This window comes from Passer domesticus, chromosome 5 (assembly GCF_036417665.1).
Source record: "Passer domesticus isolate bPasDom1 chromosome 5, bPasDom1.hap1, whole genome shotgun sequence".
In the NCBI taxonomy this organism is placed as follows: Eukaryota; Metazoa; Chordata; class Aves; order Passeriformes; family Passeridae; genus Passer; species Passer domesticus.
In genome coordinates, this window is record NC_087478.1 from 80,865,353 (window position 1) to 80,889,775 (window position 24,423).

A 24,423-nucleotide genomic window follows, 5' to 3' on the forward strand; every position below is an offset into this window, starting at 1 on the left:
CACCAGCCACTAAGACTCACAGATTTAATGTGGCAGAACCACAGAAGGCACCCTGTGCTTTGGATGAGGCTTCCCACAGGTAGCAGCTTTTGCTGACAGCACTAGGATAATTTGGCACTATTTTTCCATTCTACTGCTCTTGAGATCTGAGGAAGATTTCACCTTCATTTTCGTGAAGTTCTGTTAGGCCTATTGATCTTTGCTTTTATGAAGGTCAGATAAATCTACACAGCTTAGTCCTGCAAGCCCTTTGGCTGTTTTCTCTCTCTTTTTCTGTTTTTTTTTTTTTAAAGATTCTCTTCACAGGAGGAAGTTAGTCATCATCTGTGCTGGGATCTTTGATGGAGGCTCTTTTCAAGTGCAGAGGTTTGTCTTTCATCCCTGATACTTCCAAAGGAGCCAAGGGACTGCAGGCACACCCACGATTGCCAGTGTTTTATGCTGTCTGTGCTTTCAAATTTTGGGTGATGACGTCAATCCCGTTCTGTACATCTCACCCTTGTGCTGGTTTGTGTACCTGAAAGATGTGAAGTGCCTGTCTTGCTCTTCCAATCCCATCAGTTCACCTCCTGCAGTGACTCAGTGCTCATCTGAGCATCCTTCTAATTCAGGGTCTCTGAACCACTTGCAGAGCTTGCTCACACATGAGTGTCTCTCAAAAACCTGAACCCTTGGCTGTTCTGTGGAGTTTTCTTCTCCCTTCCCCATGGATTAATTAGTCATGCAGGTGGGTAATAGCATATAAATGCAAGTAACCAATAAACAAGAACTGAGAAGGCTGCCCTTCACTTTGCTGGGTCCCTTCTGCACTCTTCCCCAAAATATCTCTGTGCCTATGCACGTTTCTTTTAATTGGCAGGAATTTTTCAGGCACTCTTAAAGACTGAGTCATCAAGGATCTTTGAGGGTTCCCTGTAACAGAGCCACTTGAAATAGAAGAGTTGTGGCCCCATGTGCTGTGTGGGAGATGGCTTCCTTTTCTTTTGTACATCATAATTGTTGTACATATTGAATTCTGAGAATCCTGAGAAGGTAAGGCTGGAATTTCTCTATTATGAGACAGATCTGGCATGTTGCTCTGCTGGCAATTATAGACTAATTGGTGGCTTCACATACCTTACCACATCATGTCTTTCAGAACAATGATAAAATCTTGTACCTGGTCTCTTGGCTCTCGTTTTATAGCAAATTAGTTGTTGCTGAACTGAGGTCTGATAAGAGTTCTGTACTGCACCAGAATTATGGAATGAATCATAGAATCACAGAATGGTTTGGGATGAAAAGGACCTTGAGGGTAATTCAGTTCCATCCCCCTGCCATGGCAGGGACACCTCCCACTCTCCCAGGCTGCTCCAATTCCCAGTGTTCAACCTGGCCTTGGGCATTCCAGGGATCCAGGGTGGAACTGAATTACCTTCTGCTAATCTGTTCATGGCATTAACACTGAGAAAAAAGGAAATAAGTAGTTAATGTTCTGATTAATTCAAGAAACTGACTTTTGGTAGATCCACATAGTCTGGAGCAGGGTCAATTTTTAACGCTCATCTATGAAAAGGGGAAAATTGAAGCACTTGCTGGGCATCCAGTTGTTCTCTTCATGGGTTCCTCTGCATGTGCTTCACTATGTGAATGTGTTTTCACTATCAGCCTTAGAAACAATCCTGTTACTCCCTGCTTTCCATGGCAGTCCTGGCTAGGAAGGACTGGGGCTCTGAGGAGCAGCAGTGCCAGGGATTGAGTGCTGATTAGCAGAAAAGCTGAAGAAGTAAAAGAGATTATTTGTTAGAGACGATTTTTCTTTTCATTCTAGTGGCATCCACAGCTTCCAGCAGGAGATGTTGGAGTCCCAGCACAGCTGCCCAGGCAGACTCCTTGGGAATGCTCCAGCCAGGAGTGCTGCTGTCTGCAGAACGTGCCCAAGATTTGGAGACAGGGAGAGAAGCAGCAGCAGGAGTTGTGACCAGTTCCTTCTTTTCTTTGGCTCCTGCTGGGCCTAGTTAAGTTATTAGCACTTTCTTCAGAGGAATGACACTCCTGCAAGGTTCCCTCTGTGCCCTGCTTTCAGTCCACAGCCCTGGCCTGGGATTAGTGGTTTGCTTTCACACTGCTTGCACACTGGAGTTGTTACAGCTGTGAGCAATTGCTGCTGGCCCTGGCAGCCAGGGCAGAGCTATTCTTCACAGCTGAAACGAACAGAGATCCTTTAAAAAACTTGGGAGAGATCTCTGAGGTCAGCTCTGAGTAGTTGTTTGTCCTGACTGTGAAAATAACTCGATTGTAAAAAAACATTTATGACACTTTCAACTCTATCAGGCAGTATGTGTTGTCAAGATTATTTGGAAAGATAGAGGATAGACCGGGGATAGAAATATGCTTATTTTTCAAACAAGCTGAGATTAGAGCAAGCATTTACAGTTTTGCAAATCAAAGGAGCCTGGGACTTGCGTCTTTGGAGACCCTGGAGGGCAGCTCTGTCAGCCAGAAAGGAGATTTGCTAGATCAGACAGCACAGCCCTGCTCTGAATCCTCATCCCGTGGTGACAGGATCCCGCTGTGCTGAGCTGCCTTAGCTGGGTGCCATGGATTGCTGCCCCTGGGAGGGGCACAGCCTTCCTGCCCTGTCCCTGTGCTGGACACAGCAGTGCCTGTGCCTCGGGCTGCCCTGCAGCCTTGTGTCCTTGGGTTTGTTTGGAAATGGCAGCTCCATTTCCTCCAGTGCCCCTCATCCCTTCCTTTCTGCCTGTGGAGGGTGGACTCAGAGTGATTCACAGCCCTGCTGCAGGCTCTGACCAGCACAGCCTTGACCAGAACCCTCTTTTAGGGGAGGGAGGGAGGGAGGAAGAGGAGAAAAAAACAACCAACAACAACCACTGTTGATTCTGGCTTTGATAGCGTAAACACCACTGTGCTGCAAAATGAAAAACTAAACATGCAGCCTAGATAGCTGACTTTGAAATGTGTGCTGGTGGTAATTGAGTTTATGGGGGGTTTTTTTTTGGTTTTTTTTTTTTTTTTTCCCTTTTGAATATGATTTGACCAAATTTGGAGAGAATTGGGTTAAGGATTTTGAAGAATGCCTTTCTGCTCCAGCTCTCAGTGAAATCCATCCAAATATACGAAACAGAAAGGTTGTTGATATAGTTTCTTTGGAAGCTGGGTTGTATTTTCTCCCCAGTTCAGGCTGTTTCCTTGAAACTTGATTTCTGCTTGTTGCTCTTCTCACTGAACCTGAATCCAAAATAACAAATATTATTTAAAAATATTTTAAAAAAAGGAGAATTTCAGAGTCTGTTTTCAGTTCCCTTCTGTGGCTCCCAAAAAAGCACTCTGCCAAGATTTCCAGTGAGCACTGTGTGCCTGGACAGCTGCAGAGCAAGCTGGGGCAGGAGAGTACTGTTACAGGAGCCTTCTGAGGGCTCAGGAACTGTGGAAATTGATCCCAGCTTGGCTGTGCCAAGCTCCATGTCCCTCAACAAGCTGCAGGATTTCCTTCCAAAGTTAATATCGAGTTTAAACCACTATTCCTCAGGTTCTACCTTATTTTTCTGCTGCTCTGGCTTAGAAGTTTGTCACTCCTTTTCATGTCTTTGGTGGCAGCACCATCCCACTCTCTTATACCTCTTTCTGCCTTTTATGGAAAAATCCTTCAGCTGCAATAAACTGGGCCTTTTTCCTTTCCTCTTGCTATTCTTGTAAGCCTCTTCTGAGACATTTCAAGCATCAGTGCTAAAAAGTTCAATAAACCAGAACAATAGTGGCCTTCCTCCTGTGCTTCCCTCTTGCCAGTGGTACTTAAGTTTGCCAAGATGAGTCTTTAAAGCCAGTCCTGAATCTTACCAATCTCTCCATCTGACATTTTGTTCCAGACAGTGCGCTGTGGTTTGGGACTATATATTGTGTGTCTCCTTGACTTCATGGCTAATTGCATGTCATAAACATTATTAGTAGAACAGTTTTGACAGTGTTCCATGAGAACACTGCTAGGGCTTCCCATAACATAAGAAGTGATTTACTAGAGATAACTGATCTGGATACTCTTTTTAAGACTGGCTTAATTTTCATTCTGTGCTTCTTCACCTATTTTTTTATTACTTCAATTGTGTTAGAGATTGGCAGTGTTTAGACTCATTAAAATTTCTTAATACTAAAGGATTCCCTATGTCTTTATGGTTCTGCTTCTGCTTTGTCTTTAGTGTGGTATCTTCTGCATTATCTGCATTTCTATTTCAAGGGTTCTTTGGATTTTTTTTCCCCCCCAGTTCAGACTTACCTTAAATTTGGCTTTTTAATCTTACATGAGCATGTTTGGGTTTTTGGAGGGTTGTATTTTGTTCATTTGATCTGTTCTAGATGTATGATCCCCACGCAGAGCAGTAGAGGAGTTTTTCACATTTTCCATTAACAAGTCTGTTCCCGGGGAACAAACACCTCTTCATGATGACAAGTCCCTGTCTAACAAAACCACTGTCTTGTCAGAGCACCTCTTTTAAGCATCCTTGGCTTCTGTGGGAGTCTCCAGGCTGGGATTTGCAGGTGAAAGGTGGATTAGGATGCTTCCAACATAGTCTAGAATGGATTAGAGCAATAAAATATAGATTTCTTTCCTGCCAACAGTTCAAATTCTAAATCAATTTATTTTCCATCCACTCATGCTGAATAGAAGTTGTGAACAGCAAAGCAAAGGAGTTTTAAGAGCTGTTAGTAAAAGGCTAAAGAGCCTTTGTCTGAGCACAAAAAAACCCCTAATAAACTCACTGCAGGGAGCAGAAATGACTTTGTGCTTGTGTCACAGCACAAAATATTGCCAGCATCCCTCTTTCAACCCCAGACAAAATCTGGTACACTGAGAAAGTAACTGAATTTCTTTCAGTGGCACCTGGATTCATTTTTAGGTGGATAAATGGTGCTGGATTTTCCAAAGTTTTGTATTAATGTCCAGATACAGATAGCTGTGTCTAATCATCCAGGTTTAAAGCTTCTATCTTTAGTTGCTGATCCATATGTGACTTTTTTTTGTCTGTAAAATCACAGTTATGTGTTTTATCTCCAAAAATTTCTCTTGTGTAACTTCAGACTGTAATCCTGGGTGGGATAAAATCTGTGTCTTGGTGTCTGTGGTGCCTAACAGGATGGAGCCCTAACTTTTGCTGGCATCTCTAAACAGCTGATAGTTTATATATGACAGAAAATATGTGTTTGGGGTTTTGTTTTAAACCTTGGCACTGCCAGAATGAGACATCACAAAAGTTAGTCATTGCTACAGTTTATTTTCAGTGATTGCTGTGGTGCCATAAAATGATGTAGCTTCTAAAGCCACTATCACAAGAGGGTTACCTTGGGCTGGATAACACTGAATTTATTTTAAGTCGTGCTCAGCCTTATCTAGTTGTGCCAAAAAGCTTTAAAATTTAATATCCTTTCATGCATAAGAAGCAAAAAGCTGTTCCTGTGCTCTATTTATTGCTACCTGCTGCAATGGGAAGAGGGAGGAAACAAAAAAAAAGTTGCTGTAATAAAAATACTGTTCATTTGTACCAGCACAATATTTTTGAGAATGAGGGGGAAAAGCTTTGGAGATGGGTTAACATTTCTTCCACGTGTTGTTAAAGGGGGTTTGGGTTTTGTTTATCAAGGCTGAGTTCTCCAAAGCCTTTATTTGTGGGAAGAGAAATGTATTCAGAGAAAAAGCTCTGCTGAAAAAACACGGGGCTGCTTTGAACGAGGGAGAGTTGTGAGGCTGTCAGCAGCCTTGTTCCTGCTGCTGGCATGAGTGCTTGCTGTGATTCTTCACTGAAAAGCACATCTTCTGGAATTTTAGGTGGCATCTGCAGAAAATGCCCCGAGGCACAATGGATGAGACGCCCAGAACTAATTATCTGCCACACAGAGGGAAGTTTGCAGCAGTTCCATTTTGAGTGAGTAATTCCAATTACTTGGGGACATCTTTAAAGCACTGGCACATTTGATAGAGGGAGGGGGGAAACCCAAGCACAGCTTGTCAATGGAATTTGTTGATGCTGGCATTCAGTGGTGTAGATATTAACAGTGGGATAATACTTGTAATTCATTTAGCTTGAAAAACAAAAGCAGCCAGAGTGAGGCCAAGGTTTACAAAAAAATGAGTCCCCAAAGATAAGTTCCTCACTTGATATTTATTTACTTAATAAGGACAATTGCATTTTAAAAGTGTCAAGTACTCACCAGCTGCTATTATTACCAGCAGAACTGGTAGCAAAGGAAATAACTGAGAATGGTGCCATAATCATTAGGCTGGTTTTGTTCAAGGTAATCTGTGCCTGTGGTCAGAAGCAAGCCAAGCATTCAGCCTGTGGCTTCTGGCCCAAATGAGCCTGCTCTCTGATCTAAAATAACACAAAAAAATCAGAATTGTGTGTTACAGACAGGAGGGGAGCAAGGGCAGGAGGAGGCAGCTCGAGGGGGTGCACATTTCTCTGATGGATGGGGTGTTGTACCTGAACTGTCCCCACGGGCAGCAGGGACAGCAAACACTGTCTGGGGAAGCTCACCAGGCAGGGACACCTGGGCTCTGTGCCCTGAGCAGGGGGGTGGCACAGGAGGTGACACTGGGACTCCCCTGAGCCTCTGGGGGAGGAGGCAGGAGGTGGGGACAGATTGGACACCCAGGGCCACCACGGTGTGAGCTCAAGGTGCAGGCTTGCTGTGAGGGGCCTGAATTAGTTTCAGATGACATCATACACGATGAGTGATTATATTTAGAATGTGTGGTAATATGTTCTGAGACCTTCCATATGTTAATTATGCATGCTTCAATATATGGCTACAGGAGGCTTGTGAAATCAAAGCAAAATTGCAGGTAGGGAAAATATTTTCTCTAGATGAACTTTAAACACAGTTCTGTAAAAAGATTTTACATACCACAACCAAATTTATTTTTATTTTAAAGTTGGTTGTCTTTAATGGATGAAAGACTTGCATCTTCAAGACTTGCATTTTTAAGACTTAAATATTCAGGCTGAGTTGATATTTTGGGACAAGAAAGTATTTGGTCCATATTTATCAAATATAGTGGTTTTGTTGAAAAGTAGAGAGCAAGCATTTCTAATCTATTAAATTATAAAATGAGTTTAAAGGATCAAAGACCTCTGTGGAGTTTGCTAGCCAATGTTGAAAATATTGCCTCTAAAATATCACAGCAGCTTAGTAGATGTGGATGAGCTGTTAAAAAAAAAATCACAAACAGCCCTGCCCCTCCCAAACAACAAAAAACCCTTTTGTAAACTTGCATTTTCGGTGTGAGCAGCTTCCTATCCTTCTGCCCATCCTTACGAGGATCTCAGCTGCATAACACCAAATATTTGAAATTATGAATGCTCATTGTGATAAACAACTTTGTGTAGATGATTAACCTGGACCCTTGAACTTAGGCAAAGGGAATATTAAATTAATTAAAAGCACATTATTAACTCAGGCTGGGCTGGGACTGGGGTAGACTACCTTTAGGACTTTGCTTTAAAAATCTTTGAGAATTTTACTACCAGTAATGCATGGATTTCAGCTGAGCATCTGTGGGACAAACTAATCTGCAAATCTTTTTTTTTGCTTTGTCTTTAATAGAAAATAATTGTCTTTCACAGAAGGTAAGGTGAAAAAATGTCTTTTCTGAAAAAACTGAACAGGTTTGCCTGTGGACTAAATAATTTGGTTTGAAAACACTGCAGAAAGAAACAGTTGGAAGTTGTAGGTCAGTTTTCTTTTGTTCCCAGTCTATCTGGACAGATTTCATAATAAAAATTGCGAAATTTTTGCATAGTTAGATATGATCTGTTTGAGGAGCCCAGTTCAGACAGTGTGAACAACAGTAAGGTCCTGAACTACAACATGTTATCAAAAGAGATTTCCAATTTGAGATGCAATATGTATTTTTATGTAGCAAGTCTACACTTCGTTCTCTATTACTCCTCCCCAGCATTTATTGGAAAGCTGAAATTTCAGTTGAAAAAGTCTTTTAACAAAAAATATTTGACTGAACAACTTAAAACTTTTTTTCTGGAGAAAAACGGTTTCTACAAATCTGTTTAAAGCTGTGATTTAGTGCTGGTCACATGGCAAGGAGCCAGGGCTGAAAGATGTTTTGGGGAAGAATTTCTCTTTTTTGGCTCTTGATTAAGCATCTCCTCTCCCCCAGAAAATTTCTGTGTATGTGTGGGACTGAACTACTCCTCTGGCTGCAGACAAGAGTACAAATTCTCCTTGGAAGGTTTTATTGAAGTTGTTTTCATAGCAAAATCCAGTGTGGCAGTGCCCCACCGTTTGTGTTTGAAATGTGAACCTGCACCTTCACATTTCACCCAACACTGCCTTCTTTTCATCAAAGACTTTCAAATATCTGACAATATCTGATTTTCAAATATCTGACATTTATTTCACTGCCAGGGTAAAATAATGGCAATGAAATAAATGTCAGTGAAATAAAATGGCAGTGAAATAAAAGCCCCATGGCAGCCCTTGCTGTCACTGGAAGAATTGGGACTGTTTGTTCTGAGATAGCTAATGAAGAAATGCAAGAAAGCAATTCCATCAATCTCACATTTTTTGTGCTCTGCTAGTTTTGAAAGAGTGAACTTTTTTTTTTTCCTCTGCATGGATAAGACACAGAACAAAACTTTTCCATAACTTTTCTAAAGCAGATCACAGAAATGCTGTGGAATGGGCTCTGGCCACACTGGTCAGGCAGGAGGGGTTGTTTGCTGACTGCCCCTCCAAGTCCTCTTTGGTGTCAAAGAGTGGGAAAGGCTGAATACAAACATCAAGGGGGTGAGTAACCCAAAGAGAGAAATTTCTGCTGGTCGTGTGGTGGGGGAAGTGAAAAGGTCATTATAGGGGCAATGCACACAGTAAAGAGCAAAAACTTAGACTAAAATAGATGTGAGGGGTGTCTGGTCTTCAGTTAAGGCAGGTGGCTTTGCACCAGGAGCTGGTAATAAACTCTGCAAAACAAAAAGGAAGAATCAGTTGGGATAGTGCTGGAATAACCTCAGTTGGACACCATCACTGGGGCTGTCAGAGAGCAGCAGCTGGGAATTGTTATGTGAAATTCAGCTTCCCACATTAAAGAGAGAGGGTTGTGGAGTCCAACAAAAACCAATGCAATTAATGATGGTTTAGGTTTAGTTTTGGTGGGGTAGTGAAGGCCTGGAAAAAAAACAGGCATAGAAATTAATTTTGAAAAATACCTTGGGACAAAATAATTGAGCATAAGTGCAAGAGTTATCATAAAACACATTTTCCTTCATTTTATGACTACATTGTTGTAGTGACTGCATAGATGACTTTCTCTAGCAATATCACATTTCTTCTCTGCCTGTTTTTGTCAGAGCTCTTCAAGAGTTTGCCCAGAACTCTGCTTCCCCAGGGGTGCAGTGTGACCTCCTGCTCTGGTTTGAACTCTCCAGGGCAGTTCAGGGCTGCACCTCTGTGTTCAGGTTTGCTGTCTGTGTGAAAATAATGTGCCCAGAATTGTAGAGCTTTGTGTCCTGTGACACTGCTGCAGCTCTGGTGTTTGAGATGCTGCAAGATGATTCCTTGCCCTGGGCAAAATCTCTTGTTTCTCAGGAGTCAGGTTGGGAAGGTTTGATGCTTTTCTTTTTTGACCTTGTTTTAACCATCTTACAAAAAGAAGAGATGCTTATGGGAGCAGTGTGTTATAGTTTTGCCAGTCTGAATAAATAGAAAAGCCAAGAGATGTCACCTTGGGCATATGTAGAAACCCAAAAACTCTTAAAAACTGATCCACTGCTTCTGCCTCTAATGATTTTCTTGTCCAGATCACAACATCTTTGAGCACCTCATGTAATGCAATATATGATATATCTAACTTAAAAAAATAGAGTATATACATACAAATAAAGTAATAGATATGATTTGTGTACAATATATATGTCATGTTGGATAATGAGCTGAAACAGACTCTCTAAAAAAATCCCTTTTCCTGTTGCAGAAAAGAACAAGATTCCCTTGATGTCTGTGTACAGTGCAGAGGGGAACTCAACACCCAATTGCTAGTTCACTGCATGACATTTAAAATCATTATCACAATACCAAAATCAGCAACCAATTATATATAACAGTGACCTTTTCTTTGCTTCGGAATTATTTTAAATATTCATAGCCAGGATCTTACTGAGAGGAAGCTCTGCAGAGGATGGGGCTCTTCCTTTGTTGCTGTTTGCTGGACAGTGAGTTTCTCCAAAGAAGGAGAAAAAATTGGTGCCTCTCAGGGAAAGCCACAAAACCTCACTGCAATGCTCACCTGAGAGCAGAATCACCTGAGAGGAGAAGAGAATCAAACAGTACAATCCATCACCACCCGCCTGTTATCTGCAGTGAGACCTGGATATTTTCAGGAGGAGAAATGATGGCTGGGGGAGTTCAGTTTAATTTCCTTCCCCCTTGTGGTGCTGTGGAGCTCACTGAGCTCTTTTACTTTTGGCTCACAAAGGCAAATGGTCTGACTCACTGGTGAGGCTCTGAAAAATGACCAAAACTTGGTCTCTGCTTAGGCCCCCAAATGTAAATAATAGCACCAAGGTGCTCTGAGGATTTGGGAAGAAACCTGGCTTGGCTGCAGGGACAATGGAGACAACAGAAGAAACAGCACATAATGGGTTCTGATAAAGATTTCCATCTTTATCTGATAAAGATGGGAGAACATCGATGGCAAAGGTAGCAGGGAGGACCCTCAGAGCTGCTGCAGTTGTGTTCTGCCTTTGGACTGAAGGGAAAACTCCTGCATTCACTGAGCATCCTTGCACTCAAAGGTAAGGACTTTTCCTGGAAACAGCATAAGTGCAGCTCCAGACAGGTAATAAAAATCTCCCCCTGACCCTAAAAAGTGACTCAGCTCTGATGCACTAAGGCACTGGATTAGCTGGACAATGCTGTCTTCCTCTTTGTTTCCCAGTGGACAGGAATTAAAGTTATTAATTAAAGTTATTAAAGCAGTTAAATTAAACTGAATAATGTTAAAACACACTTTTAATGCCCCTCTAAGACCCGTTTGGATGGTTCTGGCTGGAGGAGCTGCTGTCTTGTCATTCTTGTGTGATCAGAGCCCTTTGTCTGTGCACCTCAAATTGTGTGTTTAATGCACACAGAGCAAATAGGATTGTCCCGTGGCAATGCTTGGTGTTATTTTGGGTTTGAAACTCCTGTTATTTGGGGTTTTAGAAAACTTGAAACTCTCCACTTTGGGCTGGCTTTGTATTGCTTGGTGTTCATGTTCAGTTTCAAGAAGAGGTTTGGCTAAAGGAGACAGTGCATAACTTTGTGCAGAGTCACAGATGTGCACAGTTGGGCACAATCTGAGGCTTTCCCAAATGTGCTTTCATTCCTTTCTCCAGCTCATATGTCCAAATGCTTCTTGAGAGAAGTCTAGCACCAAACATAAGAGAAAATATTTTCCCTTTTCAAGTTTGAATCTCTAAATGTTACTGTTCTCCCTGAGGTCAGCACAAGGTTTTTATTTCCCTGTTCTAAGCAGGATAGAAAATTGCCAGTATTCTTTTTTTTTCCCCTCCATCTTCACAGGATTTATCCATGTGCAATCACTGCTGATTGGATTCTCCCTTTTCAGGCACCCAGCTGTGCTGCCTGAATGCTCTCCCCATCCTGCTTGCCAATTTTAAATGCTTTACAGGGTCATGTTTTTATTCAAGCCAATCTGAATTGCACATCACTTCAAATGTTCCACTTCAAAACAACAACAACAAAAAATCTACACAGAAAACCACACCAAAAAATCCCCCAAAATCTAAATCCACCCTGTCCCCCAAGCCCCAGCCTCAGATGCTCTCAGTCTCTGGGATATCCCCCTGTGGAATGACAAGTCTGTCATGATCAGAGATGCAGCTGGACAGGGATCAAGTTTGGCCTCTCCTGAGAATTTCAAGTGTTGGTTTGCACTTTTTTCCCCCTGGAATATCTCCCCTTTTCTGGCATGGCAGAACTCTTTTTTCAGTCTTCGCTTTTGGAAGCTTAAGATGCTTCATAGTAACAACTTTCTTCCAAACACCTTCTGCAGAAAAGAAAAAAAAAAGTTTTGTCATAATGTGAGTGAAGTTGCAGAATTCTTTGCCCATGTTGAATGCTCCATTATTTTGCAAAAGACCTTTGTCTGTATATATGTTTTTTCTCCATTAAATTGAAAGCTGAGGTATTTTCATGAGCCAATAATTTATGAGCTTGGGGAATCAAAGTGAATTTGTGGCTCAAGAGGACACTCAAGGTTTGAGTGTCCTCAGGCTTTTGACTACAAACCAGGGAAACTGCAGCAGTCTTAATTTTAATTGCTGTGGCTCAAGTTGCCACATCTCTCTCTTGGAGGAGTTTCTTCAAAGTTTTTCTCCCATAACTGTGTTTGAGTGACAGAATGATGTGCTCTGATTAGGCTACTGAGGCTGCAAGATAACAAATGTATGTTTGCATGAGTTGTCATGGCTGGGTTGGTTTTCCCTTTTGTCTGAAGGCTCATCAAGTACTAAAACTGATCTTTGAATAATAACATGTAAACTTCAATTCCCAGACCTGCTGGAAAGTTGACAAAAAGTTGTCATGGAAACCACTAACACCTAGAAATGGGTGAAAAAAGGACGCTTTCATTCAGAGACCACACTTATTTGCAAGAGAATCTGTAAGTTTCTGAAACATTTTTTCTACTCAGTTGTGGTGGTAGGGCTGCTTTTAATTTTCATAAACGTATGTGTGGATTCACAAACATACACAGATGAGGAATGTTGTGCTTTGTGCTGGATGAATTAAAAAAGTTCTGGAACATTGCTGAGAATCAATGAGAGATTAAGGGGAGGATTTTGTTGGCCTCTGGTATTCGATTATAGCTTATCAATTTTTGATAAAATGTGTTTATTTCTTGTTAAACTGAGCACAAGAGAGAAAAATGTGCATATGAAATAAATTTATGGTCAAGATATGGAAGAGAGAGAAAGTACCTGACAAGCCTGGCTAATCAGGAAATAAAATGGCAGCAGAAATTAAGAAGAAAGAAAGGCTGAGTTTATAGTCTGTATTTTAGATACTCTTTTGAGTTTGTCTTACTGAAGTAACTCAGCAGTTACAGCACAGAATCTGAAAAATAGAAAAGCTAAAACCTGAGGCATCATTTCAAGCAGATATTTGAGTGTTACGATATTTTTTGGAACACACTAAACTGATATTTCTGCACAGAAGAGTCACACTACGTTCTCAAAGACTTATTTCTGCCACTGTCCCTGCCCAGTGAAGTGTTTTTAAATGATGCTGTGCTACTTTTCTCACTGATACTGAGCATTTCCAGTGGGGCATTGTTTACTGTTCCATGCTTGCTCTTGGCTAGGGGTCGTGATGTAACAGCCTTACATCTCAATTAACCAGAATTCACAGTGCAGAGTTTAGGCTGACACTCTGCTTTCATGTCAGTGCTGTGTGACTCAGTAAAAATCCCAAGGCAACAGTGAAAAATCTTAATTGGCAAGATGATCACTGTTGGTTTAGCATGACAGGCCCTGGAGACAGGGCTAATGAATAAAGATGCAGACCCCTAGGTACATGGTGGGAGCTGCTGTTGACTCATCTTAGTGCTTATATAGAAAAGCAGGGTTTATTCTGCATTCTGAGCTTCCCAGTGAAACTTCAGACTGAGTAAGAATGACATAACTGGGCCAGACCCACCCAGGGCTGTGTTTTCTGGTAGAGTGGCAATAAAAGACAGCAGAGAAGAACCAGGAAAAGTCACAGCTCCTGAGTCAAAGGTGGTGCCTTGGGGGTGGAAAACCTTGTGTCCCAGCTTGGGCAGCAGCTCTTTGCTCACCCACCCCACCCTGCAAAGTGCTGCAGTGCTGGTGCCTCCACCTGGGCACGAGTCAAATGCAATTCCCTGTGCTCCTGAAACCTGCATCATGGTTCTTCCTTGAAATGCTAAGGGTTGCACTAAGCCTGTGGTAGAAATCACTCTTACAAAAGGCTACCTGACTACTCTGCCTTGTTCTGTTGGGGCTGGATAAAACAATTAAAAGTTTAGTAGAGGATTTCAAGCAGATAGTCCACACTACTCACATGAATGATTGTGCACTCATGTCTATTTAGCTGTTCATTGCCTTGCCCTTTGGTGCAATTGCTAACTGAAAACTAATTCATTGCTATTTTTATTAAAGCAAGTGGTGCTGTAATGACCAGCAACAGACTAAATCCATGGTGGAGGAGAATTACACCTGGAGCCAGAGGGGTTTAGGAGATCAACATAACATTTTTAGTGGAAGAGAATGCTAGTTTAATAAAATATGAAGCAGGATTAATGCTGTAGGTGACCTTAAAATACTGACTAGCAAAGAGTAGAGTGGCAATTGCACATACATGTGTAGCTGTAGTGTGCTTGTGTTTAAAAGAGATGATCAAAATGCTATAAATATGGAATTTATAGAATATAAAATATGGATTGCCTGTGTTAATACAGTTTAAGGTGAATGTCAGCTTACCACAGAAGCAAACAAAACAAAGCTATTTCTCCCATTCTGTGAAAATTAAATGAATTGGTTTTGAAAATGGAAATTTGTGATAGAAAAGGTCACAGTGTGTGACTGTGGTGCTCTAACAGACTCAGCAGCCTCTTGGGTTGGTGTCATGTTCTTGGAGACTCCCAGCCATGGACTGGGGAATGCGGTTTGCCTCCAGCAGATTTTTCCACACTTGCAGGGGCAATAAATGACATTTTCCTCCAAGACCTCGCTTGTTAACTTTATAAATTCTCATTTTTTTGAAAATAAAATCCAGCGATCATTTCTCATGTGTCTTGGTCCAGCTGAGATGTGTAACAGGTCCTTGCCATGGCCTTTTGTGCTAACCTTTGCAATTAATTCACAGCAACACTGAACAAAGCTAATGAGGTAATGCTGTGTTTGCATCACCCAGTGTCAACAGCATGGCATTGTAAGAATGGTGTGAGACTGAATTGCCATTCACCTTTTCTTGCTGTTGAGCCCTAGGCTATGTCCACTGAAATCTCACTTTCATGAGTCTTGATATATTAAAAAACCCCTATTTAATGCATTTTTAATAGCATGTTGGCGTATTTTATGATGGTGTTGATTTAGTTTTGTTAGAAATAAATCAATTTTTATTACACGTTTTAACACAAGTGGTACCTGGACTTGTGCTGTCAGATATTTTATAATAGCTATGTTTTAGTCCTGTAAATGTTTTTATTTCTTGTAGGCACATCAAGTAATCCTATGCCTACAGGCATTAGGGCTTTGTTGTGCTTTAATCCCAAAATGTTTTCCCTAAGTACAGGTTTTTTGGTGCTAAACTTGCAGTGCAAGGGCAGAAGCCTTTGATGCTTGTTTTGAATGCAGGCTGGGATCTGGTAAGACTTGTCTTAACTTCTGTGAGAGATTTTTGACCATCCTTCCAGAAAACTCAGCATCCTGCACAGCTGAACTTTGTCTCTACATGAAGAAAATATAAATTTTCTTTATAAATAAATAAATAATAAATATCCTTTTTTAAATAAATAGATAAATAATAAATATCCATTTTCTTTATAAAGAAATAAATCGTAAATATCCATTTCCTTTATCTCTTGATGAAGAGACTGGAGGTTAAAGAGCTGCTGCAGCAGGGCACTGAAGGACTTGTTCAAGTTTCAGCTGACAGGCAATGCTTTTGAAATCTGAAGATTAAACCAGTGGGGAATGAGTAGCAGACTACCATTGACTTCAGTGAGCCAGGATTTAATCTAATTTCCTAATTAAAAGGTCCTATTCTTCAGCAAAAGCATTAGAAAGATAAATGTTCAGTAATTGATTTGAGTATTTCCAGTGAAATCTATTTGCTTAGGATAACACATTTCACATTTCAGTGCAATAACTACTTTCGTGGTTTCAAACTGTGCAAGAGATGAATATGAAGGTGAGGTAGTACATTTGTGGACTTTTCTCTCAAGGTAATGATTTTGGAGTCTCTTGTTGGGGTGGATAATTTCCTTCATTGGCTCATTTTCCTGTCTCAGACTGTTGAAATCAAAGGTGGCAAAAGGTATTTAAAATGCTTCTGCAAAATCAGCTGTTAAGCTAACATTTTAGTCTTTTATATTCAGGCCTAAATGCAATTATTTAGAAAATAAAAGCCTGGGGAAGAAAGATCTGTCTCTTGTGAACCATTTCACTATTATTCCTTTTGATCTAATTGGCCTATAGCAAAATTCCTCTATATTTTCCATTAAGAGGAAGAAAAAAAGACTTTATTTTTCTGCTTCAGGGAGAAAAAAAATGATTGGCAGCCTCTGTTCAAACAAATAGTTGTATTTACTTTGCAGTAGTATTTCTACTTTCACACTAGAAAATTATTTTATGTTTGCAAAATTAATCCTAAAGATTTGAACAGGTTTTCTGAATGGGATGAATTGTGTGTTTTAAACAGAAAACCAGAATAAAAAAACAAAACTAGAAGCTGCCTGAATGAGTCCCACTACCACAAAAGAAAGATCACATTGTCACTGAGATGTGGGTCACAGCAGAATATGCTTCATATGTTTAATTGAATCTTTTTATGAATGGCACACTTTCATGCATTTCTTATTAAAGGAAACGTAGTGTTTTCATTTATTAGGGGCTCGGAGCAAGGCTGTATTGAAGAGATTAAAGGGTGTGATTTATTCACCACCAGCTGCCAGTGCTTCCGACCTGAGAGATGATACCTTATGGGAGGGATTTCTGAGGGCAGGAGAGCTGGGGTTCATCTCATGTCCTGAGGGAACATCTCCCTCAAGGACACGCTCTCCTGCTCCACAGACACCTCCACCCATCTCCATTGGGAGTGCCATTTGAGCCCTCTCTCTGGTAAAACAGCTCTTGAAGGGGGGTTTCTCCTTTTCCATGGCCACACAAAGCAAGGGAGTACAGCACAGAGACATGGATTTAGTAATTCCATATCCTCTGAACAGAGAGAGACATGGTTCTCCCAGGAAAATCCTGGGAAGCTGTGTAAAAACTGTGGGAAACCTAGAAGAAAAGAGTTCCAACAATTATGATGTCTCTTTCTGTAACCATTGTTTATAGATATGGTTCTCCAGAGTGAGCTGTTCATAGTTCACCCATGGTGTGAGAGAAGATTCCTAAAAACCAATCAGGTCTTAGGTCCACCATTGTTTCGATAAGAACTGTAAATTTCTTATTTACAGAAACCCAGGGCACTGGGAATATTTCTCTGTCTGCTCTGGGGTGCCCAGACCCCCAGGGAAGCACTGACTCTGACCGTCATTCATGGAGAAAGTTTCTTGGACTTCAAGACAGACTGAAACCCACCAAAGTGTGAAATAGATTATAGAGAGTAGTGTAGGCGTGTCACTTGGTGAGAAATTTAGGGTTTGGGATTTTTAGGATGTTGTGGATGGAAGCAAGGTGGAGGGCACAGGGTGTTGTCCTGGGTTTGTTCTTCATGCTTCTTCCTTCTTCTTCATGGGTTTGGGTGGCATTTTGTAATTGGGCAGAAAAGTCCATATTGTGGGCTCTTTGGGATCAGTTATTGGGTTAAAAGGGAAAATAATCCAGGGGTCAGTTGTTAACTGGATAGTTTAGCTTTAGAAGACCTTGTACCAAGAGATTATTGGCCATTTTTTGCGGTGCTTTTCCAGCGTGCTGAGCCTGGTGTGGACAGTGTGCAAAACTTTAGGTAAGATAATAATAAACCAGAACCTGAAGACTGAAAAGATCCAGTGGGTCTCTCTTTCCTGACACAAAACCACTCCAGAAGGGTCTCCCCTGACACGGGAGCCTCCTGGGAGGGCCCAGCCTGAGACCCACAAGTCGAGGGATTGGCAACAGAGATTTCTGATAATAAAGTGTCTTTTCATGCCTTCTGATGGAATCTCTGTATCCCCTTTGGCTGCCCCCATACCCCTACAGTAGTACCTGGAGCTCAGGTGGGTGCTCCATCCAGGATCCCATTCCAAGCAGAGGTGCTGGCTGTGAGCATCTCCCACGGGGAGCCACCGTGGGCATCTCTGCCCCACATTGCAGTGCCTTCCCTTTGGGAACTCAGCTGGGTTTTACAGCTCCCTGGGGCACAGAGGGAAGGCAGGGCTCCAGCAAGACTGGCAAAGATGCAAAAGCAGTGCCCTGATGCTTTTCACCACTGCAGGGATGGGGTAGGACCATGTGCTGGCTGTACTGACACACAGTTGTGCAGGCATGATTTTAGTTTATTTAGATGTATTCCCTCTGGTGGTAGGATGACTTCCTAAAAGGAAATAGCATCTGATTTGGACAGATGTCTGTCATTGTAATTAGAAGTTTTCAAGTGGTTAACGACAGCAGAAATGGTCAGAATCAAAATATTTAGGCTGCCTCCCATGTGTGTTCTAAATCAGGCTGAGCCCTCGCACAGAAACATGAAATAAATAAGCACAGCCTCCCTGGGGGCTCATGCACACACAGATAGGAAACCATTCTTATTAGGGGAAAGTAAACTGTGTTTGGTAAATCCAGAAACTGAATCCATACAAAATTAAGGTAGAAAATGTATGTGTCCCCCTTTGTAACATCAGCATGAGTCCACTACCTCTTTTCCAGTAGCATCCAGAACTGGGTCACAGTTTCCACCCTGCACTCCTGATTTGAAACAACAACAACAATAACTACAGAAGGGTTTTACAAAGTTAAGGTGTTTGCTTTTAAGATCTCAGTTCTGATGCTTTCTTATTTTATCCCTCTCCACAAGGTCCTCAGCTGGTGCCATTTCCTATCATGGAATAATCTCTTCTGTGTCTTGCAGGGGAAGCATAATCTCTGCTGTCTCTGCTAGCCAAGTCTCCAGCAGGAAGAGGGAAGAACATTTCCGGAGCCTCTGGAGAAGATTCATTGCTTCTGGAGTATTTTCTTCTCCTCAGACATCATTCAAGGCAAGCACTTTATCTTTCCAAGCACCTCTCATTACCCAGGACTCCCTTTCAGTGCTAGATTCAAATTATTAAGTGTTTTTGCAACTCTGCAAGTGTTACAGGAGAAGGAGAATTCTTTGCCAGCTATAAATCTGGGATGTGGACACACAGGATGGGAATAGCCCATCACATGAGCTAATTAGTAGGTGATTACTTTAACGTGGAAGGAAAACATATTACAAAAATTTTTTGCACTCCACTTGTTCTCACCATGCACTAACCCTGACCTAAGTTACTTCCATTTATTTTTTTTTCCTTTTTACTCTGAGATTTCAGAAGGATTTTATCCTAGGGTTGCTAAGTCTGCTTTATTGTTTTTCCATATCTTATTTCAAAATGTGACCTGACACAGGATTCAGTTCATCAGTTAACGATTGAAAAACAGGCTTCTCTCCAATCATAAATACATAATTTCTCTAGATGAGGTTTATTCTGATCTCTCTTACAGGAGAATTGTTTATGCAAGCTCCTCTAGCCTTCATACAGAATTCAGATTGCCTGCAAAGGTTGAATTAACACAGTAGAAACCTTTTTCACTTGACAAGTGAATTTTTTATTGAGTTCAGGGTTACTCCTCAGCTACACTTATAGAAGGCTGAATGATTTTGGTCTTTCATGTTCTGCTTTCTCATCACATCTTCTTCAAAGCTCAAGCAGCACTGGGTCTCACCCTGCCAGAGAGGATTTGGGCAGGCTGATCATCAGGTCACTGATGGGAATCCAGAACTGCTGAGCCATGAGCAGGGAAATTGCTTTTGTCCTACATGCCATGTTCTGACTTCACACCTCTCTTGTCATGGTTGAAATGTGGCTTGCAACAGGTAACAAATCTCCCCAGTTATGGGGTTTCTACAAGAAAAGTTATTTCCTGTGTACTCATCCCTTGAAAATTTGATATCTCCACGTTTGTGACAGAGCAAGGGGCTTGGGTTTCTTTTTTTCCTGTTGGAGTTGAGCAATGGAATTTTCTGTTTTGGTGAAAATGCAGAGGTTTTGCAACTGCACCTGCATGCAGCTAAGGTTACTGTCTGTTTTTAGAGTTCATCCTGCAGCCAACCCCCAGCCAGCTCTGGTTCCTGTTTCATTCAGGACTTGAACACTCCAGTCCTAATTCTTCAGTTCCTTAAATTTCACCCAGGCATTTACACCTGTAGGAAGTGGGTTTAACAGGCTTTGCAGCTCTGTTTTTGTGCCTTTCATTGTACTTTTCCCAATATAAATAACACTAGAACAGTGAAAGCAACAGAATAAATGCCTAGGAGAGATGGGGTACAATAGGAAAGCAATGTGTTAATTTTTCAAAATCAGTCTGGTTTCTAGGTTCTATTCACTTGATAAGGGAATAAAGTATAAAAGAGTTTTGAAAATCTCTTCCAGAGAGGAAATCAAGGATTGTACCTGCTGACAGATGGTTTGGTTAGCAGATATCTTTGGTGTGTACTCTGTGCCAGGAGTTGTGATGAGTTTGGTCAAAGCTTGTGGTCAGGGTGGCCTAAGTTCTGCTCTCAGCTGAACCCAGCTGATCAGGCTGGTGCAGGAGAGCACTTTTCCTTCCCTCTCTGTCCTCAGGTGCTCTGAAATCTAAGCAAGGTTTTCTGGCATCTTAGGGAGCTCGTGCTCTGTTTCTCCACAGTGTAAAAATCGAGCAGAACATGTAAAGTTAGAATAATTAGAGACCTCTTAGCAGCAAGTTGTGGCTCTTGGCATCAGTGTTATTGGAGAATATGTGCCCATACTGCTCCCATGATACATTTCCAGAGCTGCTCCTGGGGGCTTAGGCAATTGGCATGCTCTTAAAACAAGTTATTTTTGATAAGGAATTGATTGGGCAGTCATTTCTCCCTCAGGTCCTCACCCTCTCAGTGCAGCTGAAGTGAGATAATAAGCATTTTTAAAAACGCAATGCTTCAACAAAATTATTTTGGTTAAGATGACCTGTGAAGGGATATCAGTTTATGCTTTATGCACTCAGGATAGCTTGCCTCACCTGAAAGGCTGAGGTCTGCAGCTGTGAAGGTTTCTGGTGGAGTTCAGGGACCTCTTCAAGCAGAAGTGGGCTATTGCAATTTCATCTTGAAATTAATTAATTTGAATAAGCAGTGCCAAGGACTGCCCTGCTCAGGGGAAAGGTGCACTCTCCAGGTCATCCTAACGGAGCAGAAATAATTCAGTGCCACATCTGGCACCCAGAAGTGCAGCAGCAGTGATGAGGCACACCAAAATCTCTGATCCAGGGAACTGATGGGAAAACCTGGAACCCTGCCCTGTGTAAATCAGAGTTTTGCAAGAACAACTAGCTGATTTTCTCAGTGGTGACTGACAGAACTCCTGTCTGCCTTTGTCCAGTGCTGCTGGGGCACAGAGCCATGCCCCAGCCCCACCTGTGTGCTCTGAGGATGAAGCCCACCTGTTTGTAGCATCCACAGTAAGACAATGCTGAGATAAAACTTTTACAAGGTAATCTAGCTCTGAGTTGAACTGGGAGGAGCTGATGTGCACTTGTGTTATTTTAATGGAGGAAAAGGTAGGTCTGAGCCAAAGGGGTGTGTCTGGGGTCTTGGCATGTGTCCTAAAGGTCAGACACTTTTAGGAGGGACATTATGACATGAACAGCACCTTCTCCATGACTCCAAAGCAAGTTTAAGCAGCCAGCTGAAAGTTCTGAGGTGTCTGAATGTACTAGTTGGTCAATGGCTGTTGAAGATGAGACCTGTTCATGCCTAATTAGAGCCCTGCAGCTGTGCCTGCATGGCTGAGGTCTTGCGAGACCCCAGAACATCTGCTGCCCATCAAGCTGGGAGCTTTTGGCTGATGAGGAGCATGCATTGCTCATGGGTCTGCGAGGCAGATGGCAAGATGTGATGGTAGGAAAGCTCCTCTGGGAGCCCCTGGTTAAGGGAAGTGTGTCAGAGTTGGTTTTTGAGCACTGCAGGCTGTGTTAGCTACAGGAACTTTCTGCCCAGTAAGTTGTTTCCTGAGGCAAGCTGTGTCTGAGTAAAATAGGCTTTTGAGGTAGCTTGTTTTCATCCTGCCTCAATGAGATGGCTGGCATGGATAGCCACAGAAACAAATCATGGCTCTGATGTTATTTTCTACAAGGGATAATTGGGGCTGAAACACTGGCCCTGGAGCAGGGAACCTCAGCCCTTTTTCCAGCTTGTTCGAGAAAGTGGATGTGATTAAAATAATGAATGGAGGAAAAGAACTTGGACTTCCATTGTCATAATGCTCTGTATTTCACCAGGCCCATTAATGCATTGAGCTTCAAATCCTGTTACTCCTGGAGTGCAAGTAGCAGACCTTTCACCAGCTGTAGGCAGTGCTGGGTCCCTGCAGCTTTGATAAGCAGAGAGGAAAGACTAAAAGTTCAGCATCTGGGGAAAGAAGCCCAGATTCCTTTCCAGGTGAAAAATAGCCATGAAGCAGCATTGTTCCTGTGTTTGCACAGGATCATGGAAGTCACACAGTATTCCCCTTGCACAGCATCATTCTGCCTGTCTGTCCTCCCAACCTGACTCTTGCAGCTGCCTGGCCCAAATCCCAGCCCTTCAGCAGGAGCAGAATGCTGCAGTCTGTCCCTGTCTGTGTGTCAGGAAACGTGAGCATCAGCCTCCTTCTCTAACAATTGTGTTGGCTCCCATCTGCTTCAGAACCCAGCTCCCTTGCTCTGTTCAAAACTCTATTTGACAATCTGGATGTTAGCACAAAGATGCTGCTCAGCCTGCTCTCGAAAACAAAATGCAAAGAGAGGAAAGAATTTTGTTGAAATATATTAGTGAATATTACAAGCTGGGACTTGTTTCAGCCACTGTGTTCTCCATGCATCTGACAAAAACAGTGCCTGGCTTATTATCTATTACAGAAAACCCCTGTGATCAAAATGTACTTCAGCTGCTGGAAACCATTGTAATTTTCCTACTGCTCGCTATTTACACCAGGAGAATGAATCCTAATTAATTTTTGTTATGTACTTACTGTGATTGCTCAGCTTTCTCAAGGGAAGACCGAGGTCATGAATCAGAGTTTGTGGAAGGATTTGCTTTTTTTGAGATGCTTTCCAAAGGTTTTCATTGCACCTGGAGTTTGTCAGCCATATCCTCTTGGGCTGTGTGGAGAGAGCATTATGCATGAACTTTTGAGCTAGTGAAAGAGGATGCTCCAGGATTAGAGTCTTAAGCAGTCCCCAGGCTTTTCTTCCTGTTCCCTTTTCCCTTCAGAGCCCTCCCAGGTCTGACCTGCATTTCTGTGGCAGAGATGTTGGTTTGGAGATAGGCAATGACAAGTCTGTGTAGATAAAATGTGAGTATCTTCTGAGATAAAATTCACAGCCTTGCCCTGATCAGGTGAGATTAAAACTCTACAGCTCAAGTAAACTTAAAAATATTTATAGCTTTCTCCTTTTGGCCCAGAGACCATCTTATGTGAAACAGATGAGAGCTTAGCCTTGTCTTTAGATTTTGTTATTCCTAAATTTTATGCTTGTAAATGAGCTACCAGAATTCAATGAAATGAACCCCTTTTTAATAATGGAATCTATCCTGCAGAGCAGTAAGAAATAAAAATTCCCATTAGTCTTATTCAATGAATAGATTGTATTCAATGAATAATTCTATTTTAAATATTCTAGTCAATAATTCAATGAATAGATTCAGCAACTCTTCTAACACATTGAAGTGAGTCTAAAGAAGTGGGGGTTTTGGTATGACCTTTGGTTTTCCTTTATTTTCTTTTCCTTTCAATAACATTAGTGTATTTAAATCTTGGACTGCTTGGAAAACAGAAGTTTTACTTCTTATTTGGCATAGAATTCAAACAGGGGGTAACACTGTCAGAGTCTGGAGGTGGATAAAACATTTCCCAGATTTTATAGAGAGCTTGAACTTGGGATTCTGATTTCATTCATTCCAAGGAAAGAAGCCAGACAAGAAGTTATATGCATAGAAATATTGTAGATGTATTGAAATATTTGTATGGCTCTCATCACTAGTTTCTGAGTGAATAGGTTTGGACCTGAATTTCAGCTGCAGTCAAGAGTCTGGATCAAGGCTTTAATTTAGGGCCATCTTTCTTTCTAAATGGTTTCCATGGGTATATGACCCTGCTTGTTGTTTTTTGTTTTTTGGGGGTTTTTTTTCACTTTAGGCAGCACAATGATTTAAATTGGCAAAATACAGCAGAGTTGTTTGCAGATAATGAACCTGTGGATATTGTGGGGAGCTGACACCTGTGATTGTCAGCCTTGACCTCCAACAATTTTTTCTTTAAGTGAAATCTTTGTGAAAGCTTTGCCTAGTCAAAGATCTCTGAGGAAAGGCCCAAACATAAGTATATTATTAGTGAATGCACCATGAAAGCTTAAAAATAAAAATTGATTTCTAATTATTAAAAAAAGGGAAAAAAAAGGAAAAAAGCTTATCCTTAAGCTTTATCCTTAAGCTTCAGGATAAATTGCCTGG